Source organism: Phyllobates terribilis, unplaced genomic scaffold, assembly GCF_046119375.1.
Source record: "Phyllobates terribilis strain yellow unplaced genomic scaffold, ASM4611937v1 Scaffold_277__1_contigs__length_2500907, whole genome shotgun sequence".
Taxonomy (NCBI): Eukaryota; Metazoa; Chordata; class Amphibia; order Anura; family Dendrobatidae; genus Phyllobates; species Phyllobates terribilis.
Window position 1 is genome coordinate 315,383 of NW_027363037.1, and position 21,984 is coordinate 337,366.

A 21,984-nucleotide genomic window follows, 5' to 3' on the forward strand; every position below is an offset into this window, starting at 1 on the left:
CACATTCCATCTACTGCAGGCAGGATACCTGGCTGGCTGAATGTCGCTGAGAAGCTCACAGAGACCGCCATAAGCAACAGTTTAACAGAATGCCACAGACTAATCAACCAAACTTTTTGGGTTGGGTTCTCTTTTATAGTCTGCAGGCATTAAATGAAAGAAGTCAGTGTTCCAGCAGAAGGAGACAACGTTTCAGAAAAGGCATTGTAGCAAACCAAAAAAGAAATTTTAAGCGCAGCAGAGTAACCAGCGCACATACCTGTTAGCTCAGGTGAGTTTAAAAGGCTGCTGTTGATAACAAGGGCATTTGCTAAATAGATGGTGTGTGTGCAACAATATACTGAAAGGTCAATTATATTGTGCAGCTTATCTCACCACCTGTAGTTATTTAGGTGAAAGCTCCAAAATGCTTGCCTAATATGTCTGTTTATCCAAAAGGAAGTAAAAAGGGAGAGCTAGAAAGATAGCATTGCATCACATTACATGGCAATGCAATGCACAGTTGCTGAAGTTGAACCAAAATGAGCTTGTAATCTGGCTTCTGCAACTTTGAACATGAAAAATCCAATGAGGAGAAGAAAAGCAAAGCCAAAGAGTCCATCCCAAAATCCGACAAACAAGCAAAATGAACAAAAAACATTGAATTCAATTCTTTCTGATTTTAGAAACTGCATTAAAGAAGGGGTGCACCGGTCCTGGAGATACTGCAATACCAGGTCAATGCGTGGAGTGGACAGAGCAAGCTCTTTTTCCATCTCCCTGTTCTAAAAATCCATTTAATATATGGTCCCCAGATAGGGGACGTATCAGATATTAAACTGATAAGAACAGATACTACACTTGATCTTAGCCAAAAGGCCGAGAAGCGATAACCAGAATTGGTTTCAAACTACGGAGCCACCCAAGGATCCTGAAAAGTCCATTTGTGGAGATGAGCTCCTGGACTCCCGTTAAGAAGACATGTTGTCAACCTCTAGATCCCTTACATGCCTGCACTTTTCGGCTTGCTGCTGCTGCAATCCACGCGTTTTAGATCTGCATAACTCCACCTCTTTAAACACAGCACCTTCACCCCCTGCTGTTCCCACCCGCCTCAACACCGTTGGAAGGGAGGAGAACCAATTAAGGCGGGGGGTGGGGTGGAACGAGCAGCTGTCTACCCTTAGCAGGAGGGCTCCTGATTACATACCTCTCCTGCTGCTGCTGCTGCTGCTGGCTGTCCAGCAGCAGACTGAAGGTGGCTGCTGCTGTGCACAGGTATATAAAGGCTCAGAGCCTATTATGACACGCGCAGCCAGCGTTCCATTGCCACATTCCATCTACTGCAGGCAGGATACCTGGCTGGCTGAATGTCGCTGAGAAGCTCACAGAGACCGCCATAAGCAACAGTTTAACAGAATGCCACAGACTAATCAACCAAACTTTTTGGGTTGGGTTCTCTTTTATAGTCTGCAGGCATTAAATGAAAGAAGTCAGTGTTCCAGCAGAAGGAGACAACGTTTCAGAAAAGGCATTGTAGCAAACCAAAAAAGAAATTTTAAGCGCAGCAGAGTAACCAGCGCACATACCTGTTAGCTCAGGTGAGTTTAAAAGGCTGCTGTTGATAACAAGGGCATTTGCTAAATAGATGGTGTGTGTGCAACAATATACTGAAAGGTCAATTATATTGTGCAGCTTATCTCACCACCTGTAGTTATTTAAGTGAAAGCTCCAAAATGCTTGCCTAATATGTCTGTTTATCCAAAAGGAAGTAAAAAGGGAGAGCTAGAAAGATAGCATTGCATCACATTACATGGCAATGCAATGCACAGTTGCTGAAGTTGAACCAAAATGAGCTTGTAATCTGGCTTCTGCAACTTTGAACATGAAAAATCCAATGAGGAGAAGAAAAGCAAAGCCAAAGAGTCCATCCCAAAATCCGACAAACAAGCAAAATGAACAAAAAACATTGAATTCAATTCTTTCTGATTTTAGAAACTGCATTAAAGAAGGGGTGCACCGGTCCTGGAGATACTGCAATACCAGGTCAATGCGTGGAGTGGACAGAGCAAGCTCTTTTTCCATCTCCCTGTTCTAAAAATCCATTTAATATATGGTCCCCAGATAGGGGACGTATCAGATATTAAACTGATAAGAACAGATACTACACTTGATCTTAGCCAAAAGGCCGAGAAGCGATAACCAGAATTGGTTTCAAACTACGGAGCCACCCAAGGATCCTGAAAAGTCCATTTGTGGAGATGAGCTCCTGGACTCCCGTTAAGAAGACATGTTGTCAACCTCTAGATCCCTTACATGCCTGCACTTTTCGGCTTGCTGCTGCTGCAATCCACGCGTTTTAGATCTGCATAACTCCACCTCTTTAAACACAGCACCTTCACCCCCTGCTGTTCCCACCCGCCTCAACACCGTTGGAAGGGAGGAGAACCAATTAAGGCGGGGGGTGGGGTGGAACGAGCAGCTGTCTACCCTTAGCAGGAGGGCTCCTGATTACATACCTCTCCTGCTGCTGCTGCTGCTGCTGGCTGTCCAGCAGCAGACTGAAGGTGGCTGCTGCTGTGCACAGGTATATAAAGGCTCAGAGCCTATTATGACACGCGCAGCCAGCGTTCCATTGCCACATTCCATCTACTGCAGGCAGGATACCTGGCTGGCTGAATGTCGCTGAGAAGCTCACAGAGACCGCCATAAGCAACAGTTTAACAGAATGCCACAGACTAATCAACCAAACTTTTTGGGTTGGGTTCTCTTTTATAGTCTGCAGGCATTAAATGAAAGAAGTCAGTGTTCCAGCAGAAGGAGACAACGTTTCAGAAAAGGCATTGTAGCAAACCAAAAAAGAAATTTTAAGCGCAGCAGAGTAACCAGCGCACATACCTGTTAGCTCAGGTGAGTTTAAAAGGCTGCTGTTGATAACAAGGGCATTTGCTAAATAGATGGTGTGTGTGCAACAATATACTGAAAGGTCAATTATATTGTGCAGCTTATCTCACCACCTGTAGTTATTTAGGTGAAAGCTCCAAAATGCTTGCCTAATATGTCTGTTTATCCAAAAGGAAGTAAAAAGGGAGAGCTAGAAAGATAGCATTGCATCACATTACATGGCAATGCAATGCACAGTTGCTGAAGTTGAACCAAAATGAGCTTGTAATCTGGCTTCTGCAACTTTGAACATGAAAAATCCAATGAGGAGAAGAAAAGCAAAGCCAAAGAGTCCATCCCAAAATCCGACAAACAAGCAAAATGAACAAAAAACATTGAATTCAATTCTTTCTGATTTTAGAAACTGCATTAAAGAAGGGGTGCACCGGTCCTGGAGATACTGCAATACCAGGTCAATGCGTGGAGTGGACAGAGCAAGCTCTTTTTCCATCTCCCTGTTCTAAAAATCCATTTAATATATGGTCCCCAGATAGGGGACGTATCAGATATTAAACTGATAAGAACAGATACTACACTTGATCTTAGCCAAAAGGCCGAGAAGCGATAACCAGAATTGGTTTCAAACTACGGAGCCACCCAAGGATCCTGAAAAGTCCATTTGTGGAGATGAGCTCCTGGACTCCCGTTAAGAAGACATGTTGTCAACCTCTAGATCCCTTACATGCCTGCACTTTTCGGCTTGCTGCTGCTGCAATCCACGCGTTTTAGATCTGCATAACTCCACCTCTTTAAACACAGCACCTTCACCCCCTGCTGTTCCCACCCGCCTCAACACCGTTGGAAGGGAGGAGAACCAATTAAGGCGGGGGGTGGGGTGGAACGAGCAGCTGTCTACCCTTAGCAGGAGGACTCCTGATTACATACCTCTCCTGCTGCTGCTGCTGCTGGCTGTCCAGCAGCAGACTGAAGGTGGCTGCTGCTGTGCACAGGTATATAAAGGCTCAGAGCCTATTATGACACGCGCAGCCAGCGTTCCATTGCCACATTCCATCTACTGCAGGCAGGATACCTGGCTGGCTGAATGTCGCTGAGAAGCTCACAGAGACCGCCATAAGCAACAGTTTAACAGAATGCCACAGACTAATCAACCAAACTTTTTGGGTTGGGTTCTCTTTTATAGTCTGCAGGCATTAAATGAAAGAAGTCAGTGTTCCAGCAGAAGGAGACAACGTTTCAGAAAAGGCATTGTAGCAAACCAAAAAAGAAATTTTAAGCGCAGCAGAGTAACCAGCGCACATACCTGTTAGCTCAGGTGAGTTTAAAAGGCTGCTGTTGATAACAAGGGCATTTGCTAAATAGATGGTGTGTGTGCAACAATATACTGAAAGGTCAATTATATTGTGCAGCTTATCTCACCACCTGTAGTTATTTAGGTGAAAGCTCCAAAATGCTTGCCTAATATGTCTGTTTATCCAAAAGGAAGTAAAAAGGGAGAGCTAGAAAGATAGCATTGCATCACATTACATGGCAATGCAATGCACAGTTGCTGAAGTTGAACCAAAATGAGCTTGTAATCTGGCTTCTGCAACTTTGAACATGAAAAATCCAATGAGGAGAAGAAAAGCAAAGCCAAAGAGTCCATCCCAAAATCCGACAAACAAGCAAAATGAACAAAAAACATTGAATTCAATTCTTTCTGATTTTAGAAACTGCATTAAAGAAGGGGTGCACCGGTCCTGGAGATACTGCAATACCAGGTCAATGCGTGGAGTGGACAGAGCAAGCTCTTTTTCCATCTCCCTGTTCTAAAAATCCATTTAATATATGGTCCCCAGATAGGGGACGTATCAGATATTAAACTGATAAGAACAGATACTACACTTGATCTTAGCCAAAAGGCCGAGAAGCGATAACCAGAATTGGTTTCAAACTACGGAGCCACCCAAGGATCCTGAAAAGTCCATTTGTGGAGATGAGCTCCTGGACTCCCGTTAAGAAGACATGTTGTCAACCTCTAGATCCCTTACATGCCTGCACTTTTCGGCTTGCTGCTGCTGCAATCCACGCGTTTTAGATCTGCATAACTCCACCTCTTTAAACACAGCACCTTCACCCCCTGCTGTTCCCACCCGCCTCAACACCGTTGGAAGGGAGGAGAACCAATTAAGGCGGGGGGTGGGGTGGAACGAGCAGCTGTCTACCCTTAGCAGGAGGGCTCCTGATTACATAGCTCTCCTGCTGCTGCTGCTGCTGGCTGTCCAGCAGCAGACTGAATGTGGCTGCTGCTGTGCACAGGTATATAAAGGCTCAGAGCCTATTATGACACGCGCAGCCAGCGTTCCATTGCCACATTCCATCTACTGCAGGCAGGATACCTGGCTGGCTGAATGTCGCTGAGAAGCTCACAGAGACCGCCATAAGCAACAGTTTAACAGAATGCCACAGACTAATCAACCAAACTTTTTGGGTTGGGTTCTCTTTTATAGTCTGCAGGCATTAAATGAAAGAAGTCAGTGTTCCAGCAGAAGGAGACAACGTTTCAGAAAAGGCATTGTAGCAAACCAAAAAAGAAATTTTAAGCGCAGCAGAGTAACCAGCGCACATACCTGTTAGCTCAGGTGAGTTTAAAAGGCTGCTGTTGATAACAAGGGCATTTGCTAAATAGATGGTGTGTGTGCAACAATATACTGAAAGGTCAATTATATTGTGCAGCTTATCTCACCACCTGTAGTTATTTAGGTGAAAGCTCCAAAATGCTTGCCTAATATGTCTGTTTATCCAAAAGGAAGTAAAAAGGGAGAGCTAGAAAGATAGCATTGCATCACATTACATGGCAATGCAATGCACAGTTGCTGAAGTTGAACCAAAATGAGCTTGTAATCTGGCTTCTGCAACTTTGAACATGAAAAATCCAATGAGGAGAAGAAAAGCAAAGCCAAAGAGTCCATCCCAAAATCCGACAAACAAGCAAAATGAACAAAAAACATTGAATTCAATTCTTTCTGATTTTAGAAACTGCATTAAAGAAGGGGTGCACCGGTCCTGGAGATACTGCAATACCAGGTCAATGCGTGGAGTGGACAGAGCAAGCTCTTTTTCCATCTCCCTGTTCTAAAAATCCATTTAATATATGGTCCCCAGATAGGGGACGTATCAGATATTAAACTGATAAGAACAGATACTACACTTGATCTTAGCCAAAAGGCCGAGAAGCGATAACCAGAATTGGTTTCAAACTACGGAGCCACCCAAGGATCCTGAAAAGTCCATTTGTGGAGATGAGCTCCTGGACTCCCGTTAAGAAGACATGTTGTCATCCTCTAGATCCCTTACATGCCTGCACTTTTCGGCTTGCTGCTGCTGCAATCCACGCGTTTTAGATCTGCATAACTCCACCTCTTTAAACACAGCACCTTCACCCCCTGCTGTTCCCACCCGCCTCAACACCGTTGGAAGGGAGGAGAACCAATTAAGGCGGGGGGTGGGGTGGAACGAGCAGCTGTCTACCCTTAGCAGGAGGGCTCCTGATTACATACCTCTCCTGCTGCTGCTGCTGCTGGCTGTCCAGCAGCAGACTGAAGGTGGCTGCTGCTGTGCACAGGTATATAAAGGCTCAGAGCCTATTATGACACGCGCAGCCAGCGTTCCATTGCCACATTCCATCTACTGCAGGCAGGATACCTGACTGGCTGAATGTCGCTGAGAAGCTCACAGAGACCGCCATAAGCAACAGTTTAACAGAATGCCACAGACTAATCAACCAAACTTTTTGGGTTGGGTTCTGTTTTATAGTCTGCAGGCATTAAATGAAAGAAGTCAGTGTTCCAGCAGAAGGAGACAACGTTTCAGAAAAGGCATTGTAGCAAACCAAAAAAGAAATTTTAAGCGCAGCAGAGTAACCAGCGCACATATCTGTTAGCTCAGGTGAGTTTAAAAGGCTGCTGTTGATAACAAGGGCATTTGCTAAATAGATGGTGTGTGTGCAACAATATACTGAAAGGTCAATTATATTGTGCAGCTTATCTCACCACCTGTAGTTATTTAGGTGAAAGCTCCAAAATGCTTGCCTAATATGTCTGTTTATCCAAAAGGAAGTAAAAAGGGAGAGCTAGAAAGATAGCATTGCATCACATTACATGGCAATGCAATGCACAGTTGCTGAAGTTGAACCAAAATGAGCTTGTAATCTGGCTTCTGCAACTTTGAACATGAAAAATCCAATGAGGAGAAGAAAAGCAAAGCCAAAGAGTCCATCCCAAAATCCGACAAACAAGCAAAATGAACAAAAAACATTGAATTCAATTCTTTCTGATTTTAGAAACTGCATTAAAGAAGGGGTGCACCGGTCCTGGAGATACTGCAATACCAGGTCAATGCGTGGAGTGGACAGAGCAAGCTCTTTTTCCATCTCCCTGTTCTAAAAATCCATTTAATATATGGTCCCCAGATAGGGGACGTATCAGATATTAAACTGATAAGAACAGATACTACACTTGATCTTAGCCAAAAGGCCGAGAAGCGATAACCAGAATTGGTTTCAAACTACGGAGCCACCCAAGGATCCTGAAAAGTCCATTTGTGGAGATGAGCTCCTGGACTCCCGTTAAGAAGACATGTTGTCAACCTCTAGATCCCTTACATGCCTGCACTTTTCGGCTTGCTGCTGCTGCAATCCACGCGTTTTAGATCTGCATAACTCCACCTCTTTTAACACAGCACCTTCACCCCCTGCTGTTCCCACCCGCCTCAACACCGTTGGAAGGGAGGAGAACCAATTAAGGCGGGGGGTGGGGTGGAACGAGCAGCTGTCTACCCTTAGCAGGAGGGCTCCTGATTACATACCTCTCCTGCTGCTGCTGCTGCTGCTGGCTGTCCAGCAGCAGACTGAAGGTGGCTGCTGCTGTGCACAGGTATATAAAGGCTCAGAGCCTATTATGACACGCGCAGCCAGCGTTCCATTGCCACATTCCATCTACTGCAGGCAGGATACCTGGCTGGCTGAATGTCGCTGAGAAGCTCACAGAGACCGCCATAAGCAACAGTTTAACAGAATGCCACAGACTAATCAACCAAACTTTTTGGGTTGGGTTCTCTTTTATAGTCTGCAGGCATTAAATGAAAGAAGTCAGTGTTCCAGCAGAAGGAGACAACGTTTCAGAAAAGGCATTGTAGCAAACCAAAAAAGAAATTTTAAGCGCAGCAGAGTAACCAGCGCACATACCTGTTAGCTCAGGTGAGTTTAAAAGGCTGCTGTTGATAACAAGGGCATTTGCTAAATAGATGGTGTGCGTGCAACAATATACTGAAAGGTCAATTATATTGTGCAGCTTATCTCACCACCTGTAGTTATTTAGGTGAAAGCTCCAAAATGCTTGCCTAATATGTCTGTTTATCCAAAAGGAAGTAAAAAGGGAGAGCTAGAAAGATAGCATTGCATCACATTACATGGCAATGCAATGCACAGTTGCTGAAGTTGAACCAAAATGAGCTTGTAATCTGGCTTCTGCAACTTTGAACATGAAAAATCCAATGAGGAGAAGAAAAGCAAAGCCAAAGAGTCCATCCCAAAATCCGACAAACAAGCAAAATGAACAAAAAACATTGAATTCAATTCTTTCTGATTTTAGAAACTGCATTAAAGAAGGGGTGCACCGGTCCTGGAGATACTGCAATACCAGGTCAATGCGTGGAGTGGACAGAGCAAGCTCTTTTTCCATCTCCCTGTTCTAAAAATCCATTTAATATATGGTCCCCAGATAGGGGACGTATCAGATATTAAACTGATAAGAACAGATACTACACTTGATCTTAGCCAAAAGGCCGAGAAGCGATAACCAGAATTGGTTTCAAACTACGGAGCCACCCAAGGATCCTGAAAAGTCCATTTGTGGAGATGAGCTCCTGGACTCCCGTTAAGAAGACATGTTGTCAACCTCTAGATCCCTTACATGCCTGCACTTTTCGGCTTGCTGCTGCTGCAATCCACGCGTTTTAGATCTGCATAACTCCACCTCTTTAAACACAGCACCTTCACCCCCTGCTGTTCCCACCCGCCTCAACACCGTTGGAAGGGAGGAGAACCAATTAAGGCGGGGGGTGGGGTGGAACGAGCAGCTGTCTACCCTTAGCAGGAGGGCTCCTGATTACATACCTCTCCTGCTGCTGCTGCTGCTGGCTGTCCAGCAGCAGACTGAAGGTGGCTGCTGCTGTGCACAGGTATATAAAGGCTCAGAGCCTATTATGACACGCGCAGCCAGCGTTCCATTGCCACATTCCATCTACTGCAGGCAGGATACCTGGCTGGCTGAATGTCGCTGAGAAGCTCACAGAGACCGCCATAAGCAACAGTTTAAAAGAATGCCACAGACTAATCAACCAAACTTTTTGGGTTGGGTTCTCTTTTATAGTCTGCAGGCATTGAATGAAAGAAGTCAGTGTTCCAGCAGAAGGAGACAACGTTTCAGAAAAGGCATTGTAGCAAACCAAAAAAGAAATTTTAAGCGCAGCAGAGTAACCAGCGCACATACCTGTTAGCTCAGGTGAGTTTAAAAGGCTGCTGTTGATAACAAGGGCATTTGCTAAATAGATGGTGTGTGTGCAACAATATACTGAAAGGTCAATTATATTGTGCAGCTTATCTCACCACCTGTAGTTATTTAGGTGAAAGCTCCAAAATGCTTGCCTAATATGTCTGTTTATCCAAAAGGAAGTAAAAAGGGAGAGCTAGAAAGATAGCATTGCATCACATTACATGGCAATGCAATGCACAGTTGCTGAAGTTGAACCAAAATGAGCTTGTAATCTGGCTTCTGCAACTTTGAACATGAAAAATCCAATGAGGAGAAGAAAAGCAAAGCCAAAGAGTCCATCCCAAAATCCGACAAACAAGCAAAATGAACAAAAAACATTGAATTCAATTCTTTCTGATTTTAGAAACTGCATTAAAGAAGGGGTGCACCGGTCCTGGAGATACTGCAATACCAGGTCAATGCGTGGAGTGGACAGAGCAAGCTCTTTTTCCATCTCCCTGTTCTAAAAATCCATTTAATATATGGTCCCCAGATAGGGGACGTATCAGATATTAAACTGATAAGAACAGATACTACACTTGATCTTAGCCAAAAGGCCGAGAAGCGATAACCAGAATTGGTTTCAAACTACGGAGCCACCCAAGGATCCTGAAAAGTCCATTTGTGGAGATGAGCTCCTGGACTCCCGTTAAGAAGACATGTTGTCAACCTCTAGATCCCTTACATGCCTGCACTTTTCTTCTTGCTGCTGCTGCAATCCACGCGTTTTAGATCTGCATAACTCCACCTCTTTAAACACAGCACCTTCACCCCCTGCTGTTCCCACCCGCCTCAACACCGTTGGAAGGGAGGAGAACCAATTAAGGCGGGGGGTGGGGTGGAACGAGCAGCTGTCTACCCTTAGCAGGAGGGCTCCTGATTACATACCTCTCCTGCTGCTGCTGCTGCTGGCTGTCCAGCAGCAGACTGAAGGTGGCTGCTGCTGTGCACAGGTATATAAAGGCTCAGAGCCTATTATGACACGCGCAGCCAGCGTTCCATTGCCACATTCCATCTACTGCAGGCAGGATACCTGGCTGGCTGAATGTCGCTGAGAAGCTCACAGAGACCGCCATAAGCAACAGTTTAACAGAATGCCACAGACTAATCAACCAAACTTTTTGGGTTGGGTTCTCTTTTATAGTCTGCAGGCATTAAATGAAAGAAGTCAGTGTTCCAGCAGAAGGAGACAACGTTTCAGAAAAGGCATTGTAGCAAACCAAAAAAGAAATTTTAAGCGCAGCAGAGTAACCAGCGCACATACCTGTTAGCTCAGGTGAGTTTAAAAGGCTGCTGTTGATAACAAGGGCATTTGCTAAATAGATGGTGTGTGTGCAACAATATACTGAAAGGTCAATTATATTGTGCAGCTTATCTCACCACCTGTAGTTATTTAGGTGAAAGCTCCAAAATGCTTGCCTAATATGTCTGTTTATCCAAAAGGAAGTAAAAAGGGAGAGCTAGAAAGATAGCATTGCATCACATTACATGGCAATGCAATGCACAGTTGCTGAAGTTGAACCAAAATGAGCTTGTAATCTGGCTTCTGCAACTTTGAACATGAAAAATCCAATGAGGAGAAGAAAAGCAAAGCCAAAGAGTCCATCCCAAAATCCGACAAACAAGCAAAATGAACAAAAAACATTGAATTCAATTCTTTCTGATTTTAGAAACTGCATTAAAGAAGGGGTGCACCGGTCCTGGAGATACTGCAATACCAGGTCAATGCGTGGAGTGGACAGAGCAAGCTCTTTTTCCATCTCCCTGTTCTAAAAATCCATTTAATATATGGTCCCCAGATAGGGGACGTATCAGATATTAAACTGATAAGAACAGATACTACACTTGATCTTAGCCAAAAGGCCGAGAAGCGATAACCAGAATTGGTTTCAAACTACGGAGCCACCCAAGGATCCTGAAAAGTCCATTTGTGGAGATGAGCTCCTGGACTACCGTTAAGAAGACATGTTGTCAACCTCTAGATCCCTTACATGCCTGCACTTTTCGGCTTGCTGCTGCTGCAATCCACGCGTTTTAGATCTGCATAACTCCACCTCTTTAAACACAGCACCTTCACCCCCTGCTGTTCCCACCCGCCTCAACACCGTTGGAAGGGAGGAGAACCAATTAAGGCGGGGGGTGGGGTGGAACGAGCAGCTGTCTACCCTTAGCAGGAGGGCTCCTGATTACATACCTCTCCTGCTGCTGCTGCTGCTGGCTGTCCAGCAGCAGACTGAAGGTGGCTGCTGCTGTGCACAGGTATATAAAGGCTCAGAGCCTATTATGACACGCGCAGCCAGCGTTCCATTGCCACATTCCATCTACTGCAGGCAGGATACCTGGCTGGCTGAATGTCGCTGAGAAGCTCACAGAGACCGCCATAAGCAACAGTTTAACAGAATGCCACAGACTAATCAACCAAACTTTTTGGGTTGGGTTCTCTTTTATAGTCTGCAGGCATTAAATGAAAGAAGTCAGTGTTCCAGCAGAAGGAGACAACGTTTCAGAAAAGGCATTGTAGCAAACCAAAAAAGAAATTTTAAGCGCAGCAGAGTAACCAGCGCACATACCTGTTAGCTCAGGTGAGTTTAAAAGGCTGCTGTTGATAACAAGGGCATTTGCTAAATAGATGGTGTGTGTGCAACAATATACTGAAAGGTCAATTATATTGTGCAGCTTATCTCACCACCTGTAGTTATTTAGGTGAAAGCTCCAAAATGCTTGCCTAATATGTCTGTTTATCCAAAAGGAAGTAAAAAGGAAGAGCTAGAAAGATAGCATTGCATCACATTACATGGCAATGCAATGCACAGTTGCTGAAGTTGAACCAAAATGAGCTTGTAATCTGGCTTCTGCAACTTTGAACATGAAAAATCCAATGAGGAGAAGAAAAGCAAAGCCAGAGTCCATCCCAAAATCCGACAAACAAGCAAAATGAACAAAAAACATTGAATTCAATTCTTTCTGATTTTAGAAACTGCATTAAAGAAGGGGTGCACCGGTCCTGGAGATACTGCAATACCAGGTCAATGCGTGGAGTGGACAGAGCAAGCTCTTTTTCCATCTCCCTGTTCTAAAAATCCATTTAATATATGGTCCCCAGATAGGGGACGTATCAGATATTAAACTGATAAGAACAGATACTACACTTGATCTTAGCCAAAAGGCCGAGAAGCGATAACCAGAATTGGTTTCAAACTACGGAGCCACCCAAGGATCCTGAAAAGTCCATTTGTGGAGATGAGCTCCTGGACTCCCGTTAAGAAGACATGTTGTCAACCTCTAGATCCCTTACATGCCTGCACTTTTCGGCTTGCTGCTGCTGCAATCCACGCGTTTTAGATCTGCATAACTCCACCTCTTTAAACACAGCACCTTCACCCCCTGCTGTTCCCACCCGCCTCAACACCGTTGGAAGGGAGGAGAACCAATTAAGGCGGGGGGTGGGGTGGAACGAGCAGCTGTCTACCCTTAGCAGGAGGGCTCCTGATTACATACCTCTCCTGCTGCTGCTGCTGCTGGCTGTCCAGCAGCAGACTGAAGGTGGCTGCTGCTGTGCACAGGTATATAAAGGCTCAGAGCCTATTATGACACGCGCAGCCAGCGTTCCATTGCCACATTCCATCTACTGCAGGCAGGATACCTGGCTGGCTGAATGTCGCTGAGAAGCTCACAGAGACCGCCATAAGCAACAGTTTAACAGAATGCCACAGACTAATCAACCAAACTTTTTGGGTTGGGTTCTCTTTTATAGTCTGCAGGCATTAAATGAAAGAAGTCAGTGTTCCAGCAGAAGGAGACAACGTTTCAGAAAAGGCATTGTAGCAAACCAAAAAAGAAATTTTAAGCGCAGCAGAGTAACCAGCGCACATACCTGTTAGCTCAGGTGAGTTTAAAAGGCTGCTGTTGATAACAAGGGCATTTGCTAAATAAGATGGTGTGTGTGCAACAATATACTGAAAGGTCAATTATATTGTGCAGCTTATCTCACCACCTGTAGTTATTTAGGTGAAAGCTCCAAAATGCTTGCCTAATATGTCTGTTTATCCAAAAGGAAGTAAAAAGGGAGAGCTAGAAAGATAGCATTGCATCACATTACATGGCAATGCAATGCACAGTTGCTGAAGTTGAACCAAAATGAGCTTGTAATCTGGCTTCTGCAACTTTGAACATGAAAAATCCAATGAGGAGAAGAAAAGCAAAGCCAAAGAGTCCATCCCAAAATCCGACAAACAAGCAAAATGAACAAAAAACATTGAATTCAATTCTTTCTGATTTTAGAAACTGCATTAAAGAAGGGGTGCACCGGTCCTGGAGATACTGCAATACCAGGTCAATGCGTGGAGTGGACAGAGCAAGCTCTTTTTCCATCTCCCTGTTCTAAAAATCCATTTAATATATGGTCCCCAGATAGGGGACGTATCAGATATTAAACTGATAAGAACAGATACTACACTTGATCTTAGCCAAAAGGCCGAGAAGCGATAACCAGAATTGGTTTCAAACTACGGAGCCACCCAAGGATCCTGAAAAGTCCATTTGTGGAGATGAGCTCCTGGACTCCCGTTAAGAAGACATGTTGTCAACCTCTAGATCCCTTACATGCCTGCACTTTTCGGCTTGCTGCTGCTGCAATCCACGCGTTTTAGATCTGCATAACTCCACCTCTTTAAACACAGCACCTTCACCCCCTGCTGTTCCCACCCGCCTCAACACCGTTGGAAGGGAGGAGAACCAATTAAGGCGGGGGGTGGGGTGGAACGAGCAGCTGTCTACCCTTAGCAGGAGGGCTCCTGATTACATACCTCTCCTGCTGCTGCTGCTGCTGGCTGTCCAGCAGCAGACTGAAGGTGGCTGCTGCTGTGCACAGGTATATAAAGGCTCAGAGCCTATTATGACACGCGCAGCCAGCGTTCCATTGCCACATTCCATCTACTGCAGGCAGGATACCTGGCTGGCTGAATGTCGCTGAGAAGCTCACAGAGACCGCCATAAGCAACAGTTTAACAGAATGCCACAGACTAATCAACCAAACTTTTTGGGTTGGGTTCTCTTTTATAGTCTGCAGGCATTAAATGAAAGAAGTCAGTGTTCCAGCAGAAGGAGACAACGTTTCAGAAAAGGCATTGTAGCAAACCAAAAAAGAAATTTTAAGCGCAGCAGAGTAACCAGCGCACATACCTGTTAGCTCAGGTGAGTTTAAAAGGCTGCTGTTGATAACAAGGGCATTTGCTAAATAGATGGTGTGTGTGCAACAATATACTGAAAGGTCAATTATATTGTGCAGCTTATCTCACCACCTGTAGTTATTTAGGTGAAAGCTCCAAAATGCTTGCCTAATATGTCTGTTTATCCAAAAGGAAGTAAAAAGGGAGAGCTAGAAAGATAGCATTGCATCACATTACATGGCAATGCAATGCACAGTTGCTGAAGTTGAACCAAAATGAGCTTGTAATCTGGCTTCTGCAACTTTGAACATGAAAAATCCAATGAGGAGAAGAAAAGCAAAGCCAAAGAGTCCATCCCAAAATCCGACAAACAAGCAAAATGAACAAAAAACATTGAATTCAATTCTTTCTGATTTTAGAAACTGCATTAAAGAAGGGGTGCACCGGTCCTGGAGATACTGCAATACCAGGTCAATGCGTGGAGTGGACAGAGCAAGCTCTTTTTCCATCTCCCTGTTCTAAAAATCCATTTAATATATGGTCCCCAGATAGGGGACGTATCAGATATTAAACTGATAAGAACAGATACTACACTTGATCTTAGCCAAAAGGCCGAGAAGCGATAACCAGAATTGGTTTCAAACTACGGAGCCACCCAAGGATCCTGAAAAGTCCATTTGTGGAGATGAGCTCCTGGACTCCCGTTAAGAAGACATGTTGTCAACCTCTAGATCCCTTACATGCCTGCACTTTTCGGCTTGCTGCTGCTGCAATCCACGCGTTTTAGATCTGCATAACTCCACCTCTTTAAACACAGCACCTTCACCCCCTGCTGTTCCCACCCGCCTCAACACCGTTGGAAGGGAGGAGAACCAATTAAGGCGGGGGGTGGGGTGGAACGAGCAGCTGTCTACCCTTAGCAGGAGGGCTCCTGATTACATACCTCTCCTGCTGCTGCTGCTGCTGGCTGTCCAGCAGCAGACTGAAGGTGGCTGCTGCTGTGCACAGGTATATAAAGGCTCAGAGCCTATTATGACACGCGCAGCCAGCGTTCCATTGCCACATTCCATCTACTGCAGGCAGGATACCTGGCTGGCTGAATGTCGCTGAGAAGCTCACAGAGACCGCCATAAGCAACAGTTTAACAGAATGCCACAGACTAATCAACCAAACTTTTTGGGTTGGGTTCTCTTTTATAGTCTGCAGGCATTAAATGAAAGAAGTCAGTGTTCCAGCAGAAGGAGACAACGTTTCAGAAAAGGCATTGTAGCAAACCAAAAAAGAAATTTTAAGCGCAGCAGAGTAACCAGCGCACATACCTGTTAGCTCAGGTGAGTTTAAAAGGCTGCTGTTGATAACAAGGGCATTTGCTAAATAGATGGTGTGTGTGCAACAATATACTGAAAGGTCAATTATATTGTGCAGCTTATCTCACCACCTGTAGTTATTTAGGTGAAAGCTCCAAAATGCTTGCCTAATATGTCTGTTTATCCAAAAGGAAGTAAAAAGGGAGAGCTAGAAAGATAGCATTGCATCACATTACATGGCAATGCAATGCACAGTTGCTGAAGTTGAACCAAAATGAGCTTGTAATCTGGCTTCTGCAACTTTGAACATGAAAAATCCAATGAGGAGAAGAAAAGCAAAGCCAAAGAGTCCATCCCAAAATCCGACAAACAAGCAAAATGAACAAAAAACATTGAATTCAATTCTTTCTGATTTTAGAAACTGCATTAAAGAAGGGGTGCACCGGTCCTGGAGATACTGCAATACCAGGTCAATGCGTGGAGTGGACAGAGCAAGCTCTTTTTCCATCTCCCTGTTCTAAAAATCCATTTAATATATGGTCCCCAGATAGGGGACGTATCAGATATTAAACTGATAAGAACAGATACTACACTTGATCTTAGCCAAAAGGCCGAGAAGCGATAACCAGAATTGGTTTCAAACTACGGAGCCACCCAAGGATCCTGAAAAGTCCATTTGTGGAGATGAGCTCCTGGACTCCCGTTAAGAAGACATGTTGTCAACCTCTAGATCCCTTACATGCCTGCACTTTTCGGCTTGCTGCTGCTGCAATCCACGCGTTTTAGATCTGCATAACTCCACCTCTTTAAACACAGCACCTTCACCCCCTGCTGTTCCCACCCGCCTCAACACCGTTGGAAGGGAGGAGAACCAATTAAGGCGGGGGGTGGGGTGGAACGAGCAGCTGTCTACCCTTAGCAGGAGGGCTCCTGATTACATACCTCTCCTGCTGCTGCTGCTGCTGGCTGTCCAGCAGCAGACTGAAGGTGGCTGCTGCTGTGCACAGGTATATAAAGGCTCAGAGCCTATTATGACACGCGCAGCCAGCGTTCCATTGCCACATTCCATCTACTGCAGGCAGGATACCTGGCTGGCTGAATGTCGCTGAGAAGCTCACAGAGACCGCCATAAGCAACAGTTTAACAGAATGCCACAGACTAATCAACCAAACTTTTTGGGTTGGGTTCTCTTTTATAGTCTGCAGGCATTAAATGAAAGAAGTCAGTGTTCCAGCAGAAGGAGACAACGTTTCAGAAAAGGCATTGTAGCAAACCAAAAAAGAAATTTTAAGCGCAGCAGAGTAACCAGCGCACATACCTGTTAGCTCAGGTGAGTTTAAAAGGCTGCTGTTGATAACAAGGGCATTTGCTAAATAGATGGTGTGTGTGCAACAATATACTGAAAGGTCAATTATATTGTGCAGCTTATCTCACCACCTGTAGTTATTTAGGTGAAAGCTCCAAAATGCTTGCCTAATATGTCTGTTTATCCAAAAGGAAGTAAAAAGGGAGAGCTAGAAAGATAGCATTGCATCACATTACATGGCAATGCAATGCACAGTTGCTGAAGTTGAACCAAAATGAGCTTGTAATCTGGCTTCTGCAACTTTGAACATGAAAAATCCAATGAGGAGAAGAAAAGCAAAGCCAAAGAGTCCATCCCAAAATCCGACAAACAAGCAAAATGAACAAAAAACATTGAATTCAATTCTTTCTGATTTTAGAAACTGCATTAAAGAAGGGGTGCACCGGTCCTGGAGATACTGCAATACCAGGTCAATGCGTGGAGTGGACAGAGCAAGCTCTTTTTCCATCTCCCTGTTCTAAAATTCCATTTAATATATGGTCCCCAGATAGGGGACGTATCAGATATTAAACTGATAAGAACAGATACTACACTTGATCTTAGCCAAAAGGCCGAGAAGCGATAACCAGAATTGGTTTCAAACTACGGAGCGACCCAAGGATCCTGAAAAGTCCATTTGTGGAGATGAGCTCCTGGACTCCCGTTAAGAAGACATGTTGTCAACCTCTAGATCCCTTACATGCCTGCACTTTTCGGCTTGCTGCTGCTGCAATCCACGCGTTTTAGATCTGCATAACTCCACCTCTTTAAACACAGCACCTTCACCCCCTGCTGTTCCCACCCGCCTCAACACCGTTGGAAGGGAGGAGAACCAATTAAGGCGGGGGGTGGGGTGGAACGAGCAGCTGTCTACCCTTAGCAGGAGGGCTCCTGATTACATACCTCTCCTGCTGCTGCTGCTGCTGCTGGCTGTCCAGCAGCAGACTGAAGGTGGCTGCTGCTGTGCACAGGTATATAAAGGCTCAGAGCCTATTATGACACGCGCAGCCAGCGTTCCATTGCCACATTCCATCTACTGCAGGCAGGATACCTGGCTGGCTGAATGTCGCTGAGAAGCTCACAGAGACCGCCATAAGCAACAGTTTAAAAGAATGCCACAGACTAATCAACCAAACTTTTTGGGTTGGGTTCTCTTTTATAGTCTGCAGGCATTAAATGAAAGAAGTCAGTGTTCCAGCAGAAGGAGACAACGTTTCAGAAAAGGCATTGTAGCAAACCAAAAAAGAAATTTTAAGCGCAGCAGAGTAACCAGCGCACATACCTGTTAGCTCAGGTGAGTTTAAAAGGCTGCTGTTGATAACAAGGGCATTTGCTAAATAGATGGTGTGTGTGCAACAATATACTGAAAGGTCAATTATATTGTGCAGCTTATCTCACCACCTGTAGTTATTTAGGTGAAAGCTCCAAAATGCTTGCCTAATATGTCTGTTTATCCAAAAGGAAGTAAAAAGGGAGAGCTAGAAAGATAGCATTGCATCACATTACATGGCAATGCAATGCACAGTTGCTGAAGTTGAACCAAAATGAGCTTGTAATCTGGCTTCTGCAACTTTGAACATGAAAAATCCAATGAGGAGAAGAAAAGCAGAGCCAAAGAGTCCATCCCAAAATCCGACAAACAAGCAAAATGAACAAAAAACATTGAATTCAATTCTTTCTGATTTTAGAAACTGCATTAAAGAAGGGGTGCACCGGTCCTGGAGATACTGCAATACCAGGTCAATGCGTGGAGTGGACAGAGCAAGCTCTTTTTCCATCTCCCTGTTCTAAAAATCCATTTAATATATGGTCCCCAGATAGGGGACGTATCAGATATTAAACTGATAAGAACAGATACTACACTTGATCTTAGCCAAAAGGCCGAGAAGCGATAACCAGAATTGGTTTCAAACTACGGAGCCACCCAAGGATCCTAAAAAGTCCATTTGTGGAGATGAGCTCCTGGACTCCCGTTAAGAAGACATGTTGTCAACCTCTAGATCCCTTACATGCCTGCACTTTTCGGCTTGCTGCTGCTGCAATCCACGCGTTTTAGATCTGCATAACTCCACCTCTTTAAACACAGCACCTTCACCCCCTGCTGTTCCCACCCGCCTCAACACCGTTGGAAGGGAGGAGAACCAATTAAGGCGGGGGGTGGGGTGGAACGAGCAGCTGTCTACCCTTAGCAGGAGGGCTCCTGATTACATACCTCTCCTGCTGCTGCTGCTGCTGGCTGTCCAGCAGCAGACTGAAGGTGGCTGCTGCTGTGCACAGGTATATAAAGGCTCAGAGCCTATTATGACACGCGCAGCCAGCGTTCCATTGCCACATTCCATCTACTGCAGGCAGGATACCTGGCTGGCTGAATGTCGCTGAGAAGCTCACAGAGACCGCCATAAGCAACAGTTTAACAGAATGCCACAGACTAATCAACCAAACTTTTTGGGTTGGGTTCTCTTTTATAGTCTGCAGGCATTAAATGAAAGAAGTCAGTGTTCCAGCAGAAGGAGACAACGTTTCAGAAAAGGCATTGTAGCAAACCAAAAAAGAAATTTTAAGCGCAGCAGAGTAACCAGCGCACATACCTGTTAGCTCAGGTGAGTTTAAAAGGCTGCTGTTGATAACAAGGGCATTTGCTAAATAGATGGTGTGTGTGCAACAATATACTGAAAGGTCAATTATATTGTGCAGCTTATCTCACCACCTGTAGTTATTTAGGTGAAAGCTCCAAAATGCTTGCCTAATATGTCTGTTTATCCAAAAGGAAGTAAAGAGGGAGAGCTAGAAAGATAGCATTGCATCACATTACATGGCAATGCAATGCACAGTTGCTGAAGTTGAACCAAAATGAGCTTGTAATCTGGCTTCTGCAACTTTGAACATGAAAAATCCAATGAGGAGAAGAAAAGCAAAGCCAAAGAGTCCATCCCAAAATCCGACAAACAAGCAAAATGAACAAAAAACATTGAATTCAATTCTTTCTGATTTTAGAAACTGCATTAAAGAAGGGGTGCACCGGTCCTGGAGATACTGCAATACCAGGTCAATGCGTGGAGTGGACAGAGCAAGCTCTTTTTCCATCTCCCTGTTCTAAAAATCCATTTAATATATGGTCCCCAGATAGGGGACGTATCAGATATTAAACTGATAAGAACAGATACTACACTTGATCTTAGCCAAAAGGCCGAGAAGCGATAACCAGAATTGGTTTCAAACTACGGAGCCACCCAAGGATCCTGAAAAGTCCATTTGTGGAGATGAGCTCCTGGACTCCCGTTAAGAAGACATGTTGTCAACCTCTAGATCCCTTACATGCCTGCACTTTTCGGCTTGCTGCTGCTGCAATCCACGCGTTTTAGATCTGCATAACGCCACCTCTTTAAACACAGCACCTTCACCCCCTGCTGTTCCCACCCGCCTCAACACCGTTGGAAGGGAGGAGAACCAATTAAGGCGGGGGGTGGGGTGGAACGAGCAGCTGTCTACCCTTAGCAGGAGGGCTCCTGATTACATACCTCTCCTGCTGCTGCTGCTGCTGGCTGTCCAGCAGCAGACTGAAGGTGGCTGCTGCTGTGCACAGGTATATAAAGGCTCAGAGCCTATTATGACACGCGCAGCCAGCGTTCCATTGCCACATTCCATCTACTGCAGGCAGGATACCTGGCTGGCTGAATGTCGCTGAGAAGCTCACAGAGACCGCCATAAGCAACAGTTTAACAGAATGCCACAGACTAATCAACCAAACTTTTTGGGTTGGGTTCTCTTTTATAGTCTGCAGGCATTAAATGAAAGAAGTCAGTGTTCCAGCAGAAGGAGACAACGTTTCAGAAAAGGCATTGTAGCAAACCAAAAAAGAAATTTTAAGCGCAGCAGAGTAACCAGCGCACATACCTGTTAGCTCAGGTGAGTTTAAAAGGCTGCTGTTGATAACAAGGGCATTTGCTAAATAGATGGTGTGTGTGCAACAATATACTGAAAGGTCAATTATATTGTGCAGCTTATCTCACCACCTGTAGTTATTTAGGTGAAAGCTCCAAAATGCTTGCCTAATATGTCTGTTTATCCAAAAGGAAGTAAAAAGGGAGAGCTAGAAAGATAGCATTGCATCACATTACATGGCAATGCAATGCACAGTTGCTGAAGTTGAACCAAAATGAGCTTGTAATCTGGCTTCTGCAACTTTGAACATGAAAAATCCAATGAGGAGAAGAAAAGCAAAGCCAAAGAGTCCATCCCAAAATCCGACAAACAAGCAAAATGAACAAAAAACATTGAATTCAATTCTTTCTGATTTTAGAAACTGCATTAAAGAAGGGGTGCACCGGTCCTGGAGATACTGCAATACCAGGTCAATGCGTGGAGTGGACAGAGCAAGCTCTTTTTCCATCTCCCTGTTCTAAAAATCCATTTAATATATGGTCCCCAGATAGGGGACGTATCAGATATTAAACTGATAAGAACAGATACTACACTTGATCTTAGCCAAAAGGCCGAGAAGCGATAACCAGAATTGGTTTCAAACTACGGAGCCACCCAAGGATCCTGAAAAGTCCATTTGTGGAGATGAGCTCCTGGACTCCCGTTAAGAAGACATGTTGTCAACCTCTAGATCCCTTACATGCCTGCACTTTTCGGCTTGCTGCTGCTGCAATCCACGCGTTTTAGATCTGCATAACTCCACCTCTTTAAACACAGCACCTTCACCCCCT

General features: G+C 44.8%; 17 non-coding genes across 17 annotated transcripts; all 17 read right to left on the reverse strand.

The window, feature by feature from the left end:
• Positions 1-679: 679 nt before the first annotated feature.
• Positions 680-870, reverse strand: LOC141219618 (U2 spliceosomal RNA). Its single transcript, XR_012288074.1, has one exon. It is a non-coding gene; the product is annotated as a U2 spliceosomal RNA (small nuclear RNA).
• A 1,118-nt stretch (positions 871-1,988) lies between these two features.
• On the reverse strand, positions 1,989-2,179 carry LOC141219630 (U2 spliceosomal RNA). Its single transcript, XR_012288085.1, has one exon. It is a non-coding gene; the product is annotated as a U2 spliceosomal RNA (small nuclear RNA).
• A 1,118-nt stretch (positions 2,180-3,297) lies between these two features.
• On the reverse strand, positions 3,298-3,488 carry LOC141219643 (U2 spliceosomal RNA). The gene has a single exon (XR_012288094.1). It is a non-coding gene; the product is annotated as a U2 spliceosomal RNA (small nuclear RNA).
• A 1,115-nt stretch (positions 3,489-4,603) lies between these two features.
• On the reverse strand, positions 4,604-4,794 carry LOC141219655 (U2 spliceosomal RNA). The gene has a single exon (XR_012288101.1). It is a non-coding gene; the product is annotated as a U2 spliceosomal RNA (small nuclear RNA).
• A 1,115-nt stretch (positions 4,795-5,909) lies between these two features.
• LOC141219666 (U2 spliceosomal RNA) lies at positions 5,910-6,100 on the reverse strand. The gene has a single exon (XR_012288111.1). It is a non-coding gene; the product is annotated as a U2 spliceosomal RNA (small nuclear RNA).
• A 1,115-nt stretch (positions 6,101-7,215) lies between these two features.
• On the reverse strand, positions 7,216-7,406 carry LOC141219677 (U2 spliceosomal RNA). Its single transcript, XR_012288119.1, has one exon. It is a non-coding gene; the product is annotated as a U2 spliceosomal RNA (small nuclear RNA).
• A 1,118-nt stretch (positions 7,407-8,524) lies between these two features.
• On the reverse strand, positions 8,525-8,715 carry LOC141219688 (U2 spliceosomal RNA). Its single transcript, XR_012288127.1, has one exon. It is a non-coding gene; the product is annotated as a U2 spliceosomal RNA (small nuclear RNA).
• A 1,115-nt stretch (positions 8,716-9,830) lies between these two features.
• On the reverse strand, positions 9,831-10,021 carry LOC141219699 (U2 spliceosomal RNA). The gene has a single exon (XR_012288132.1). It is a non-coding gene; the product is annotated as a U2 spliceosomal RNA (small nuclear RNA).
• Positions 10,022-11,136: 1,115 nt separating this feature from the next.
• On the reverse strand, positions 11,137-11,327 carry LOC141219711 (U2 spliceosomal RNA). The gene has a single exon (XR_012288141.1). It is a non-coding gene; the product is annotated as a U2 spliceosomal RNA (small nuclear RNA).
• Positions 11,328-12,440: 1,113 nt separating this feature from the next.
• On the reverse strand, positions 12,441-12,631 carry LOC141219723 (U2 spliceosomal RNA). Its single transcript, XR_012288145.1, has one exon. It is a non-coding gene; the product is annotated as a U2 spliceosomal RNA (small nuclear RNA).
• A 1,116-nt stretch (positions 12,632-13,747) lies between these two features.
• On the reverse strand, positions 13,748-13,938 carry LOC141219735 (U2 spliceosomal RNA). The gene has a single exon (XR_012288146.1). It is a non-coding gene; the product is annotated as a U2 spliceosomal RNA (small nuclear RNA).
• A 1,115-nt stretch (positions 13,939-15,053) lies between these two features.
• Positions 15,054-15,244, reverse strand: LOC141219746 (U2 spliceosomal RNA). Its single transcript, XR_012288147.1, has one exon. It is a non-coding gene; the product is annotated as a U2 spliceosomal RNA (small nuclear RNA).
• Positions 15,245-16,359: 1,115 nt separating this feature from the next.
• Positions 16,360-16,550, reverse strand: LOC141219759 (U2 spliceosomal RNA). Its single transcript, XR_012288149.1, has one exon. It is a non-coding gene; the product is annotated as a U2 spliceosomal RNA (small nuclear RNA).
• Positions 16,551-17,665: 1,115 nt separating this feature from the next.
• Positions 17,666-17,856, reverse strand: LOC141220212 (U2 spliceosomal RNA). The gene has a single exon (XR_012288582.1). It is a non-coding gene; the product is annotated as a U2 spliceosomal RNA (small nuclear RNA).
• Positions 17,857-18,974: 1,118 nt separating this feature from the next.
• On the reverse strand, positions 18,975-19,165 carry LOC141219770 (U2 spliceosomal RNA). The gene has a single exon (XR_012288150.1). It is a non-coding gene; the product is annotated as a U2 spliceosomal RNA (small nuclear RNA).
• Positions 19,166-20,280: 1,115 nt separating this feature from the next.
• On the reverse strand, positions 20,281-20,471 carry LOC141219771 (U2 spliceosomal RNA). The gene has a single exon (XR_012288151.1). It is a non-coding gene; the product is annotated as a U2 spliceosomal RNA (small nuclear RNA).
• Positions 20,472-21,586: 1,115 nt separating this feature from the next.
• LOC141219772 (U2 spliceosomal RNA) lies at positions 21,587-21,777 on the reverse strand. The gene has a single exon (XR_012288152.1). It is a non-coding gene; the product is annotated as a U2 spliceosomal RNA (small nuclear RNA).
• Between the last annotated feature and the right edge of the window lie 207 nt (positions 21,778-21,984).